This window comes from Protomyctophum parallelum (assembly GCF_964188405.1).
Source record: "Protomyctophum parallelum genome assembly, chromosome: 16".
Lineage (NCBI taxonomy): Eukaryota > Metazoa > Chordata > Actinopteri > Myctophiformes > Myctophidae > Protomyctophum > Protomyctophum parallelum.
In genome coordinates, this window is record NC_139711.1 from 24008159 (window position 1) to 24021604 (window position 13446).

Below are 13446 nucleotides of genomic sequence, written 5' to 3' on the forward strand. Positions count from 1 at the left end.
GGGGTGTACTTGTATTACACTGCGATATACTAGCATCATGTCCAGGGGGTGTACTTGTATTACACTGCGATATACTAGCATCATGTCCAGGGGGTGTACTTGTATTACACTGCGATATACTAGCATCATGTCCAGCGGGTGTACTTGTATTACACTGCGATATACTAGCATCATGTCCAGGGGGTGTACTTGTATTACACTGCGATATACTAGCATCATGTCCAGCGGGTGTACTTGTATTACACTGCGATATACTAGCATCATGTCCAGGGGGTGTACTTGTATTACACTGCGATATACTAGCATCATGTCCAGGGGGTGTACTTGTATTACACTGCGATATACTAGCATCATGTCCAGGGGTGTACTTATATTACACTGCGATATACTAGCATCATGTCCAGGGGGTGTACTTGTATGCTACAAGGAGGCAGTAAGGCTAAGCTCCTGACCTATGGGCCACACCATGGCTCAGAAACTATTGGTTCCAAAACGCCATTTACTCCCACAACCATTTCAATTTAAGAAATTGACAATGGGCCTCCTCAATCACAAAACTCGAAAAAATTATATATATTTGAATTGATCCTAAGTATAGAGTAAAGACCAATGTCAGATTCATGAAAGAATTCACAGCCTTGATTTCATTTGTGTCCCACTCATCCTCTCGCCTGTGTTAGTGCCCCACTTAATGGCTCGTTTCCAGTTTCCACTAAGCTCTGTGTGATGTCCGTAATTCAGTTTAGTCCGTTTCTATGGGAACATCTGTGTTAGGGCGGCTGTGGCTCAGGAGGTAGAGCAGGTCGTCCAAATAACCATGGGTCGGTGGTTTGAATCCCGGCTCCTCCTGTTTACATGTCGAAGTGTCCTTGGGCAAGACACTGAACCCTACATTGCCTCCAATGAGTTGGTCGGTGTGAGCTTGCCACCATTGGTGTGTGAATGTGGGAAGTGAGGACGCTGGTGTCGACTGTTCGCCACTTCACCTCCCAATGTATGAATGAACTATTGTAAGTGCTTTGAGCTGGCACGTAGTGCATAGAAAAGTGCTATAAAAATTCAATTCATTATTATTATTGATCTGATGTATTTCCAAAACTCCTCCTTCCATGTTTTTTCCCTTCCCATGTACATAATTGTGTGCGTGTGTGCGTGCACGCGCATGCGTGCCTCTGTCAGGAGTATTGATCCGAAAGCCTCATCAAGTTGCTGCTCAGAGAAGCCTGGCAAGATTCTAAAGTTATCTGAACAATTCCTCTTCTATTAGATGACAAACAGAAAAGCACTCACACACACAGCTTTACTTGCCTCCTCATACCTGTTGAATTCACAGCTGTAAACATCAGTTCAACTGCATATTATTATATTATTATATTAACACAAATAATCCAGTAGATTTATATAGTCATTTAGTCATGTTTTATCCAAAGATCTGACCTCCTTAATTTGTATCCAGAGATCTGACCTCCTTAATTTAAAATCAATGTAAACTGACAAAGTTAGAAAACATTTTATGGAATGTTACTACTCTGGGTTATCTTGTCCAAACACATGATTTGGCTAAACTGGCTAGGCGCAACGATCAATTATGTGTCTGGCGCGGTCTAACCTGGTTCTGATGAATAATTCATACCCCTTAGTTTGGGTTAACGATGCTGACACTCTCTCCTCTCCCGTGTGTGTGTGTGTGTGTGTGTGTGTGTGTGTGTGTGTGTGTGTGTGTGTGTGTGTGTGTGTGTGTGTGTGTGTGTGTGTGTGCCTTCTCACATCTACATTACACAGTGTGTGTGTGTGTGTGTGTGTGTGTGTGTGTGTGTGTGTGTGTGTGTGTGTGTGTCTCTCGCTCCTCACATCTACAGACTCCATTATTTCAGACAAACAAGCCCTCCAGGCAGAGAAGCGTGCTCAGGACTGAGTGTGGTGACCTGAATCGATGCACTGCAGAAACAATCAGATGGAATCGCATGACCTGGATACACTTGCTGACAAACTGTACCCTCCCTCTTTACACCCAAAAGTGACTTTAAATGTTTTATTTGATCAGGTTCTTCTGCAATGGCACAATGAAGAGAGATGTGAAAGACCGGGTAGGAAACATGAAGGAGACTGAAACTATACTCATCCTGTCCGATTCAAACTCTTGTCCGGTGGCTGTCCGGATAAGATATCTGCTAAATGCCTGAATTGTAACTTGTATTCAGTAGATTTTATTTATCAGCCATGTCAGTGTAAGTAATAACATTGTGTCCTGGGTACAGAGTTTTCAGAGGAAGCTGAATAAATAATAGTTCTATTCCCTGTTTAATTCCATTAAATTTATGTGAACATTGTGTTGACTGTCTGATCTCCAATCAGATTTATCAGTGTATTTCTCAACTTTTCTTCAAACTAACTTTAGATTGCTTCTATTTCCTCTCCTGTTTATCAAATGTATTGTGTGTGTGTGTGTGTGTGTGTGTGTGTGTGTATATATATATATATATATATATATATATATATATATATTCAGATTATCTCTTTATTATGATTATATTCACACACACACCGAAAGACCAAAAAATAGCCAATAGCTTTCCCAGTTTTGATGGTTTAAATTACAGCCAAGTATGCTCTCTAGCAAGGAATCTCTGTACGTACGTCTGTAATCATCGGAGTGAGAACTGTCCTAACGACCAAATTCAAACTCAGCATTGATATATCCATATATTGCCACTAAAGGGACATAGACAGATGGTTGCAATTAATACTCAATTAATAATGAGTACAACGGGTATTGTATAGCATGGCAGGGCATGCGTTCGCCATTTGCATTTTGTAATTGTTCCCAACTTGCATCGTACCCGAGTAGCTTGGTGGCCAACGGGCACACATGAGAGAATGTTTTTGAGAGACTAGAAATATTGGTCCATTTCACAATGGACCCCAGCTGATGAGTGGATATGTATCTGTTATCATGTCAATATCACGTCTGTTAATAATATACATATTATTAATAATATACATATTATTAACAGATAACAGGTTTGCATAGTATACAGAAGAAGTCTAGAACAAAACACGAGACTTGATTATCTACAACATGAATATCGAAAATGGATTGTCAACATGCTTCTATATTATTATGCAACTAGATAAAGTGCCCCTCGGGGCACAGGTCTCCACCAGAGCAGGTGAGGTTGTGGCCTCCTGGTGGCGCTATAATAGGCCAATGTGAAAAGGGTGCCATTTTTTCTTACGCCTTGGATGGAAATTGGATGATTAAGGCATTTTGTTCCAAAAATGTGTTTTGCAAAAATCCACCTGTTGGTGGCGCTATAACAGGCCAATGTGAAAAGGGTGGGATATATTCCTCAGCCTAGTAGGAAAGCACGCTGCGTTCATGATTCGAGGCTTTTTGTTCAAAACGGGCCAATCCTGCAAACTTTGAAAGCCAATGATAGCCAATTAGGATGGAATATGAAATATCTGACAGATCCGTCTTGAACACATGACTATAGAGATACTGTGGAACGATTTGCGGGATTTTTGGACAGAATCTGGAAGAGTAATATAAAAAAAATGTTTTACCTGGTGGCGCTATAACAGGCCGGACGGACTGACGCACACACACGGACAGAGCGCAAAACATACTCTCTCCCCATGCCTTCTGCCTGGTGGAGACAATAATAATAATAATAATAAATACAAACATGGAAAAGACAATAATTTAAGTGATATGATTAATCAGAACATACTTTTTTCTTAAATAAATTAAGAGAAGACAGTTGCTGACCAGTAAAGTATTTGTCGTATAGTGTAGTACCTCTGTATTTGATGGAAAACGTACTATGACTGGTACGATAAAGGGGAGGATGGAGCAGACAGATACTGTGGAGGTATGCAGCATGTGTACTGTAAGTATGTATTGCACAGAAAACAGGGCATTAACATTTCAGCAACATTTCATATTGAATAGCTTATAACAGCCATGTGATTTCCATACAGCACTTCTCAATACAAATGCTTGACCACATTGCTGTTGTGCTGATGTAAGATCAGAGTTCTGTACAACTCTGAGAATTATTTCCATTCAAAGGTGAGTGTTGTGTCGTTAGTAGAGAGAGCCAAGACAGTTTGTGGAAGCATAGAGTAATACATTATCACTGTGATACCTTTACCTTGAATATATTATATGAATATATTATATTCAAGGTAAAGTGTGATTAATGGGACCATCTTCCAGCAGCTCCCTGCTGAATGTTTGTTAATGCTGTAGATCTGTTTCTGGAAGAGTCATTAACATTGTCATATTTCTACTGGGGATAGAGCAGAATGTATTTCACATATTGTACATGAATATTCATAAACAGAAGACACTAACTCAGAGGAGAGTGCAAGTTTCAGCAACATGCTGTGATGAAGCCACTTGTCCGTCTCTGTGCATACCTATACCTACCTTACTGTGTGTGTGTGTGTGTGTGTGTGTGTGTGTGTGTGTGTGTGTGTGTGTGTGTGTGTGTGTGTGTGTGTGTGTGTGTGTGTGTGTGTGTGTGTGTGCGCGCGCCATGGTACAAAAATCCTACAAATGGTCTCCTAAGTGGGCACCACTGTAGATGCACCACTGCAAATCTCGCTAACATCCTGTTTAGATCCGGCGAGAGTGTGTTGCTGGGACAGAGAAAGGTCAATAACAAAGTAGATTTTCTCCTGATTTGTAACTCTGAAAAAGATTATGTGGTGTGTGACGATCAGGTCCAATATCATAGTTCAGTGACAATGGGCCTAAAGAATGGTTCAGAAGCTGTGTTCACCTTCAGTCTCCCATTGGAAACTATAAACTCTAAGGTGCTTCTGATCTCCTAAATACGGGAAGTAAACTGGAGATGGCAAGTCTTGCTATTTTGGTCTTGGATGTTATTCTTCATTTTACCTATAACCAAGTCTGCTAGCCTGCGTTCCAGCCTGCGTTCCAGCCTGAATCGCTGCGTTCCGTGATTCTGAATTGTCACTCGCTACTCAGTCTGGAAGTACAGATGCTGCTTGATTCGCATTTCACGCACGTCAACTGTTACGTAGCCACGTTGTTGCTGATACGTCATCAGCCATTGCCACTCTGTCCATGCTTCTCACTGTTGAAAAAAATAGCGCAGTTCGAGACTTAAGAGTAAAAAACTATGGTAAAAAGTAAACGATTCAGTAGTCCACTGTCAGATTCAGTAGTACAAAAAAATGACGGCTGTGTCACGTGTAGGGTGAGTTTAGTGAATGATACGATGCATGGCAATAGCAGTAGCTGCACAGTGAAACCTCAAACTGGTGTTTTTCCTCATCCCACACCACAGACCAATCAGAAGACACGGTTCCGTCCAGACTGAATAGCGCAGTGACATTTTCAGATCCGCGGAACGCATGCAGCGAATCAGGCTGGAACCCAGGCTACAAGTCTGCGTCAAAGGATGAACAGTGGACTGAGTTTCATTTGAAGTGTAAAATGGATTGTCCGTCTGTAAAAGATGACGGATGAGGATCGTTGCAAATAAAATAGATTCTGGAAGAGCTTGTGAATATTATACCAGAGTCTGGAATCGTTTATAGGGAAACAGTTTGTAGAGGCCACATCTGTTATTCATAATTATGGTCTAAGGAAGTTAATCAATTTTTGTGTACGCAATCAAACGTTTCATAAAGCAAGAAAGCCACGGCCCAGGCCGTAGCGTAACGGTCTGGGCACCGGACTGGTGATCCAGTCGCGGTGTGCCGCGGGTTCGACTCCCGGACCCGACACGGCCTTTACCGCATGTCATCCCCCCATCTCTCTCCCGTTTCCTGTCAGCCTACTTTCTATCCCTTAAAAAATCAATAAAGGCGTAAGCCGCAAAAAAATATCTTAAAAAAAAAAAAAGCAAGTGTCACGACTATGGTCGTGTGTGGTTATGATTAATTATGAGTGTTATGATTTATGAGTGTTATTTTGGATTATAAATATATATATATGTTTATTGCTAATGTTATATATATATTTATATGGTGGTATTGTTATAGTATATATATATGTATGTGGAATTATCTTAGGCCTAGATGTCTTCTAATATATATATATATATCTATACCTGCGCAGCAGTTGTTATGAACCTGTATTAGACTAACTCTCCTCCCATGCAGAGTATACTAATGGGTCTTCAGACAGACTGATTGTCATCAGCTGTGTTGTCTGGGTACTCCCGTTGGCCATGACCATGGAGGCCTGATCATCCTCCCTGATTGGCTGACGGTCACGTGAGGGAGCTAACGGCCGTGGCTCTCACACTATATAGCACATTCATTCCCAGACAGGCACTGGGGAAACACTGACTTTCAAGGTCTTTCCCCCATCCGTCGTATCACTGTCGTTCCAACTGTTTTGCCTTATTTTTGTGAAGTTGAACCTTTTGTTTAGTTTAGTTATTTCCCTTCGGAAAGGAGTAACTTTAGTTTTGTTTTGTGATCCGTTTTGTATTTACTTGAGTTAAAGAGCCATTTATTTGTAAACTTGTTGATTCTTATAATTTATTCATAATACCTTTGAATAAATTCTTGTATTAAGACCTTGGTTTCATTTCTCCTCCATATATTACATTACCTTTACCCCTAGACATATGGTTTTGTAACAGCAAGAAAGCCACTATCATTGCTGAGACTTCAACTTCAGCAGAAAGGCCTGGTTCTGCTCGGAATTGGGAAAGAACAATCACATTTTGTACTTAGTAGTAAAAGTACCAATATATAAATACTCTGTTATTCAGTGTTTTTCAGTGAGGGATGAGGCTAGTTCTGAAACATTTTGAAACAAATATATATATCAATTTAGTTTTACTTCACAACATACATTTTCCCATTGAAAATTAAAAGAGATAATACATTTTGGTTCTATATAGAGTCCCTCCCCCTTTCAGAACAACGAACGGCCCAGGAAATGAAATGCAATGCATTCTGACCATAGGATTTTCTTCAAGTATTTATTTAAAGACGGTTACGCCGCAGACAAAGCCAACTCGGATCGTGACAAATCATGACAATGAACACAATGTTTTGGGCCGATCAAATAATCTATAAGAAGAAAAACGAAACAAATAGTGTTGTCTCCTGCCTTTATTTTCTTCTTTCTAATGATTTGATCGGCCCAAAATATTGTGTTCATTGTCATGATTTGTCACGATCCGAGTTGGCTTTGTCCGCGGCGTAACCGTCTTTAAATAAATACTTAAAGAAAATCCTATGGTCAGAATGCATTGCATTTCATTTCCTGGGCCATTCGTTGTTCTGAAAGGGGGAGGGACTGCGCCTCTCTATTGTGATAGGCAAAACTTCAAAGACTACTAAATGCCAGATCTGAGCATAACTAATCAGCATTTGGCCATGGGCAGTAAATGGTGTGCTCTTGAGTCCTGAGTATTTTTCAGCAAGTAAATAATCATGTTTCATGCATAGAAACATGCAAAGAGGGGGATCAGATAAAAACCAGGATCCCCTCGACTAATGGAAGTCAAAAACCACCACTGTAATGGTCGGAAGTGACTTTGACAGTGAACAATCCTACATTGTCAGTTTGCTGTCAGTTTTCTAATCATCTGAATGCACTAGCTTGCTCTCAATAACGTTCAGATGTGAAGAACAATTGCTACAGATTTCTGACCAGAAAGAAATGGCACGAAAAAGTCTCAGAACATACACAACAGTCTAAAATGCGGGGTGCAAAATACATGGGGGGTATATGTTGTGTTATCTAAGGTTGCGTGCGTATGTTTTACTAGAGGCCAGTAAACTCACACTGAGCCAATATCCCAGCCTCCATAACAAACACTACATCATGTATATAATCCATTGCACATGGGATTGTCAGGTGGTGTGCATGAATGATGATCTATCACAGATTTAGAAATTGAATCAATTTGTTGTCATAAATCCCTGTGGTGTTTCCTGTCTACTCAGATCTCATAACTCAACCACCGCCCTCCTGCAGCGTCATTATAAATTATAAATACAGAATCTGGGAGGATAAATTAGATGTGTTCAATCATTGACAAAGACCACAGGCAAGAATATTCACACTCTCATTAAACAGGTGTTTAGCAGAGAAATTAGCTCGACATGAATACATAAATTCATATTTTAAGATGGGTTATTCCAGTTTAGAAACTTTCTCTCTGGCTGTGTCTCCAACTTTGCTTTCTCTCCATTAGTCAGGTTCTGACATGGAACAGATGGCCATGGTAAATGTAAAGGTTTAGATAACTCCATAGGAGGTTCAAATTATTGAGTGAAAAGTGTAAAATGCTTGTTAAGCCATGAAACATTTAAGCAATAAGCCACGAGAGGTCTCAGGTTACCGGGTATTTTACACTGGCTGGGGGCTTAGGCAGACCCGACGCGCAGCGGAGGGTCTTCTACCGGGAGGTAGAAGCCAGTGTAAAATACCCGGTAAGCTGGGGCCTCGAGTGGCTTATTGCTTTTCTAAAACGGTTACAAACATATAGCAATATTAACCTAATAAAACTATTAAATTCACAAAAGTAGCTACGCTTTGCGCCACCAGAGCGAGCGAGCCAGAGCCACAACACTTCCTTGTTTTGCTCAGCAAGTAGCCTATGTGAGAATAGCGCTTGATGTATTTACAGGGCTGCCTGGAGCCACACATTCACAGTCATATGAGCCGGGCGGTGCTTAGACGCCTGCACAGCATGTGTTTGTAAAGCGCTCCCCTTCCCCAGTTCAGCTACAAGGCTGCAGGATGATACAAAGTGATTGAGTGGGAGTGGGTTATCAGTGAAATTTACACCGGTCACTTAACGGTAACCAGCCAATCAGAATGAAGTATTGGGACTACCAGTTTTAGAAAAGCTGTTTTGATTGTAAAAATAAATAAAATAAAATAAACGAACCATTCATGCAGGGCATGGGATGATGGGAGTTATAAATGCCTCCACCACCCCAGCCTCCACTTTATTGTTCAGTCTAGTATTTTAATGTTTAAACTGAATGTTAAACAGGAATTCATGTGTGCATGGTTCTAAAGTAAACAGAAATGTAATATTTCCATGGCTCTAAACTGAATTCAATGTTCTATGGCTTTAATGTTGAACACCACAAAAGGAACACAATGATCCAACAAGTAGCAACAGTCTTCCTCCAAATAAACCACTTCTGTCACTGCCTGTGTGCCTTCGTATTCCCAAGAGTACCATATATAACCTGATAGTCACACACATTGATGCACATCAGAGGCATATTTTTAGGCATTGCTATACACTAGCAAACTGACAGAAACAACAAATTAATGCTTAATGAATAGACCGTTATGTTCAAAAACATACCGTAATAATAAGGAACATTACCGTATGAGTGACTAGCTTGTTTTGTAACCTATTGTGCCCCTTTTGGACAGCCACAGTGCTATTGTAACAAGGCAAGTATTATGTTTCTATGGTTAAAGCAAAAGCAGTGCAACGAGTAGTATAACTAATTACTTGAAGGAGTAACAGGTAGCTTTAGGCCAAACAACACTTCTTAGCTGTGACATTGCAGTATATATAATCCTGACATAATGTCCGGGTAGCTCAGCTGGTAAAGCTCTTGCCTTTGAACCACAAGGTTCATACCGGGCTAACTTTGCTAATTTTGCGTGGCTTGGGTGCGGCAAGTTATGCAGAAAGTACTGGGAGCTGATGGTAGGACACACACACACACACACACACACACACACACGTTAAATAATGCAGGAGGCATTACGGAGTGACTGTTTTGTTAATTGGCATTGGGATGTGTAGGTGCAGTGGGAGATTTAAGGCATGTGGGATTGTGGAGGCTGCTGGGAAAATCGGAAAAGATAACCATCAGTTGGTGTCACATGACTACCTTCTCCACTGGGGGTTAAACCGCATGCCAGTGTTGGACGTTTTCTTAATGTCCGATATATTTGACCAGTGGAAAAAAAAAAAAAAATACATTATTCATTAATTTATTCCAGTGTATTTCTTGAAGCCATTACCTGAATCACAGTGGAATTGTTTAATCGTTTATTTGTATGAAAGCAAATGAAATTAAACCTCAATTAAGGACAGTATTGTCATATTTTCAGTATTGGGGTAATTCTTACCTCATTACATATAACTACTGAATCATATTGTCAGTGTTAGGTTAATTCTTATCATTATTATTAAGTGTTAGTGTAAGCCGTGGGACAATTCTATTCTGCAAGGTTCTTGCTTCTGGGTTATTATACTGTATTATATGTAAATATTCAGGGGTGCACATTATCATTTTGGGCTAGTCCTCAAAGGAGCACCTGGAGATGTAGCTTGGTGCACTACAGACGTTTCTACTCTGCCACAACGTTACTATGCTGCGTTCACACAAGCAGGTACAAAGATGCAAAGCTATACCGAGTAACAGACAGTATTTGTAATTGTTAAGCCTCTCCAATTGATCCAAAATGCAACAGCTCGCTTGGTCTTCAACCAACCAATCCTCACATGTCTCCCCCCTTCTCTGCTCCCTCCATTGGCTTCCGGTCGCTGCCCGCACAGAATACAAAACTCTGACGCTGGTATTCAAAGCAACCAAAGGTATGGCACCCCCATATCTTGCAAGTCTGATCGAACCCTACAAACTCTCCCACGCACTAAGATCAGCCAACGCAGGGAAGCTGATCCTTCACTAAAAACGCTAGGACAACGCTCCACGCGTCCCAAACTCTTGTCCCTTCTGGCTCTAAAACTATGGAATGCACTTCCCATGCACTTATTACAATCAGAACTGCAGACTCACTCCCAATCTTCCGCCGTAGTCTTAAAACCAACCTCTTCAGACTCCTTCTTGGCCCGTAGCACTTGCCCTAGCCGTGACGAGGCGTACAGGCGTATGCAAAGGCTCAATTTATGTAACTTAGATAGCATTTTATGTAGACATAGCACTATATAGTATATATATGCATAGTTTCATTATAGATACAAGTGAGACGCGCAAACGCGTGAAGCGAACGCAGCTTGTATATTGCAATAACAACAATTAGTGTGTGTGTGTGTGTGTGTGTGTGTGTGTGTGCTACAGCTGCGCCCTCTGGTGGCGGGCGGGTGGTGTCACAGCGGGACAGACAGACACACACACACAGACAGACAGACACACAGACATGATCTGCAGGGTCTCATAGTTAGTGCTCAGTGCATTCGCAATTACACTGTTACATTCTTAGCTTACATATGATTCACGATAACTTTGATGTATTGTTTTGTTCTTGCTTAATGTAAATCGCTCTGGATTAAGAGTGTCTGCTTTAATGCCTAAATTATTTAAAACTAGAAAAAAGCTAAAAACACATTTTTAACCGATTGTGCAAGGAGTGAGTGCGGTAGAACTCTAAGCACTCTCTAAACTAAAGTTACGCTGCGACCATAGACTGTAAAAAATATGGACAAAGCGTTCCCCGGGTCTAACATGAACGTAAAATGAAGCCTGTAATAATATGCTAATTCCTGATGTAAGTCGCCATCTTTGGTACCAGCTGGCCATTGGCTGGCTCCGTTTTGTATACCAGCTGGTCATTGGCTGCCCAGACAACGAGGCGGGACTTCCCCCCTTCTTCTCCGTTGGTTTTTATTTTGACTCGAGTGGGAGGGGAATCCCGATCATAGACTGTAATGGTAGCTACGCCCCTCAGAACATACGCGATGGTTTTTTTTCTTTATGGTCATTTTTTTAATTAATGGGACCATAATTTTCCAAAAAGAATATTATGACATTAGAAATGAGACTTTAAACTAGTGACTGGAAGAAGAAAGTATTCATGACCATGTTTATTAAGGTAATACAGTCTAGGTGAAGTTGGGCCAAAATACATGGGCCTCTATGGAGCTATGGGGCTTTTTGGGTCCGGTCCAGCGCCACAACAGGCCATTATATGAACTACCGATTTCAAATGAGGCTTCACGAAATATCTGGCTGACTGCCCCCCTGGCTGCGACAGAGCAAACAAATTGTAGGGATCTGTCCTGCGTGTCCTGTCTCTCTCCGACACCTGGCCCTCTGGCTCAGGTGAAACCATCCATCTCCCAATCAACGTTGGAGAGTGCATATTGTAGCCTATTTCACAACATCGCTCTGACTGACGAGGGGACAAGAGGACAATATAAAGTAGAATGAGACAGATGTCTCATTCAGAAGGCAGATGTCAGCTAAATGTCAGTTATACTTCCAGACTGCAGCAGATGATGTAACTGTGTTACAAGGTTTGTCTTTTAAAGGGAGGCTGAATAATATACACATGCATGCACGCACACACACTCAGTGGTGGAAAGTAACTAAGTGCATGTACTCAAGTACTGTACTTAACCCATTTAGACCTGAGATTGATTATACTGTGCCATCTAAATCAGTGGTTCTCAAAGCACCACCAAAATGATATGTATTTGGCCACAGAAATTGTAAATGATTATGTATAACTGCTAAAATTCTATGATAGTGATACAGATGCTTTCCCGGTTTTAATCAGTTATAAGGCTATGACAGGCTTAGTTTGCAGGTATTGACTCTTGCAGAGTGTGCGCTTGCCAGCTCCACTAGCCTATATATATCATATTTGGTCTCATAAGGAGCTGCCTCGAGAACCCAGTCCAATCAGTGTTCAGAATCCAAATCAGCCAATCAATGCAGTCTTTAGATATAAATAGTCAATCTATCTCCATTGGTGGAGAGGGTCAAACCAATGTATTTGTTGTCCTACTGTTGCTGGGAAAGGAGATGAGTAACAATTACAATCTAATATAATTTGCCCAAAAAAAAGGGTTACATTTTCTTCGCTTCCCATTAATTTGTGTCCCTAATCATAATTAACATTCCTAACACAGCTGGCTAAATATGGACTGGTTGAAGTGCTCATTTCACAGTGGAATTAAATCATCAATTGCATCTGCATCTTCCAGCCTGTAGGATAGTGACAAAGTATTCTTTGGTTCCAGCTTTTAGGTTTCTGAATAAATACATTTTCAGTGGAAACACTGAAGTCTGAACTGGTTCAAAATTAGGCAGGAAAAAAGAACGAAACCGTTTCAACCCCAGTGGAAAGGGGCCTTAAAGTGTATTAGATAAGGGACAGGTCTTTTTTTCCCAAATAAGGGACTAGTCCGTATTTTAAGGGTCTGTTGCCAACCCTACACTGCTTATCCAGAGTCAGGTCGTGCCATGGTAAAGAATCCCAGACTACCCTTTTCTGCTCAACATTAGCCAACTCCCCTTAGTTTTCAACCACCCGGCCCTCAATGAGCAGCACATTATCTGAATGGTTTAATTATCAGTGCATGATGGAATGGAGAGTTGTGAACCTCATAATAAATGCTTCCTCAGCTTGTAATGACATTAGTAATATGGCAAAGCAATGGAGTCATACTGGGTTTAATTTATCCGACAGTTCTCAGTTCCAAACCATTAAATGCTATT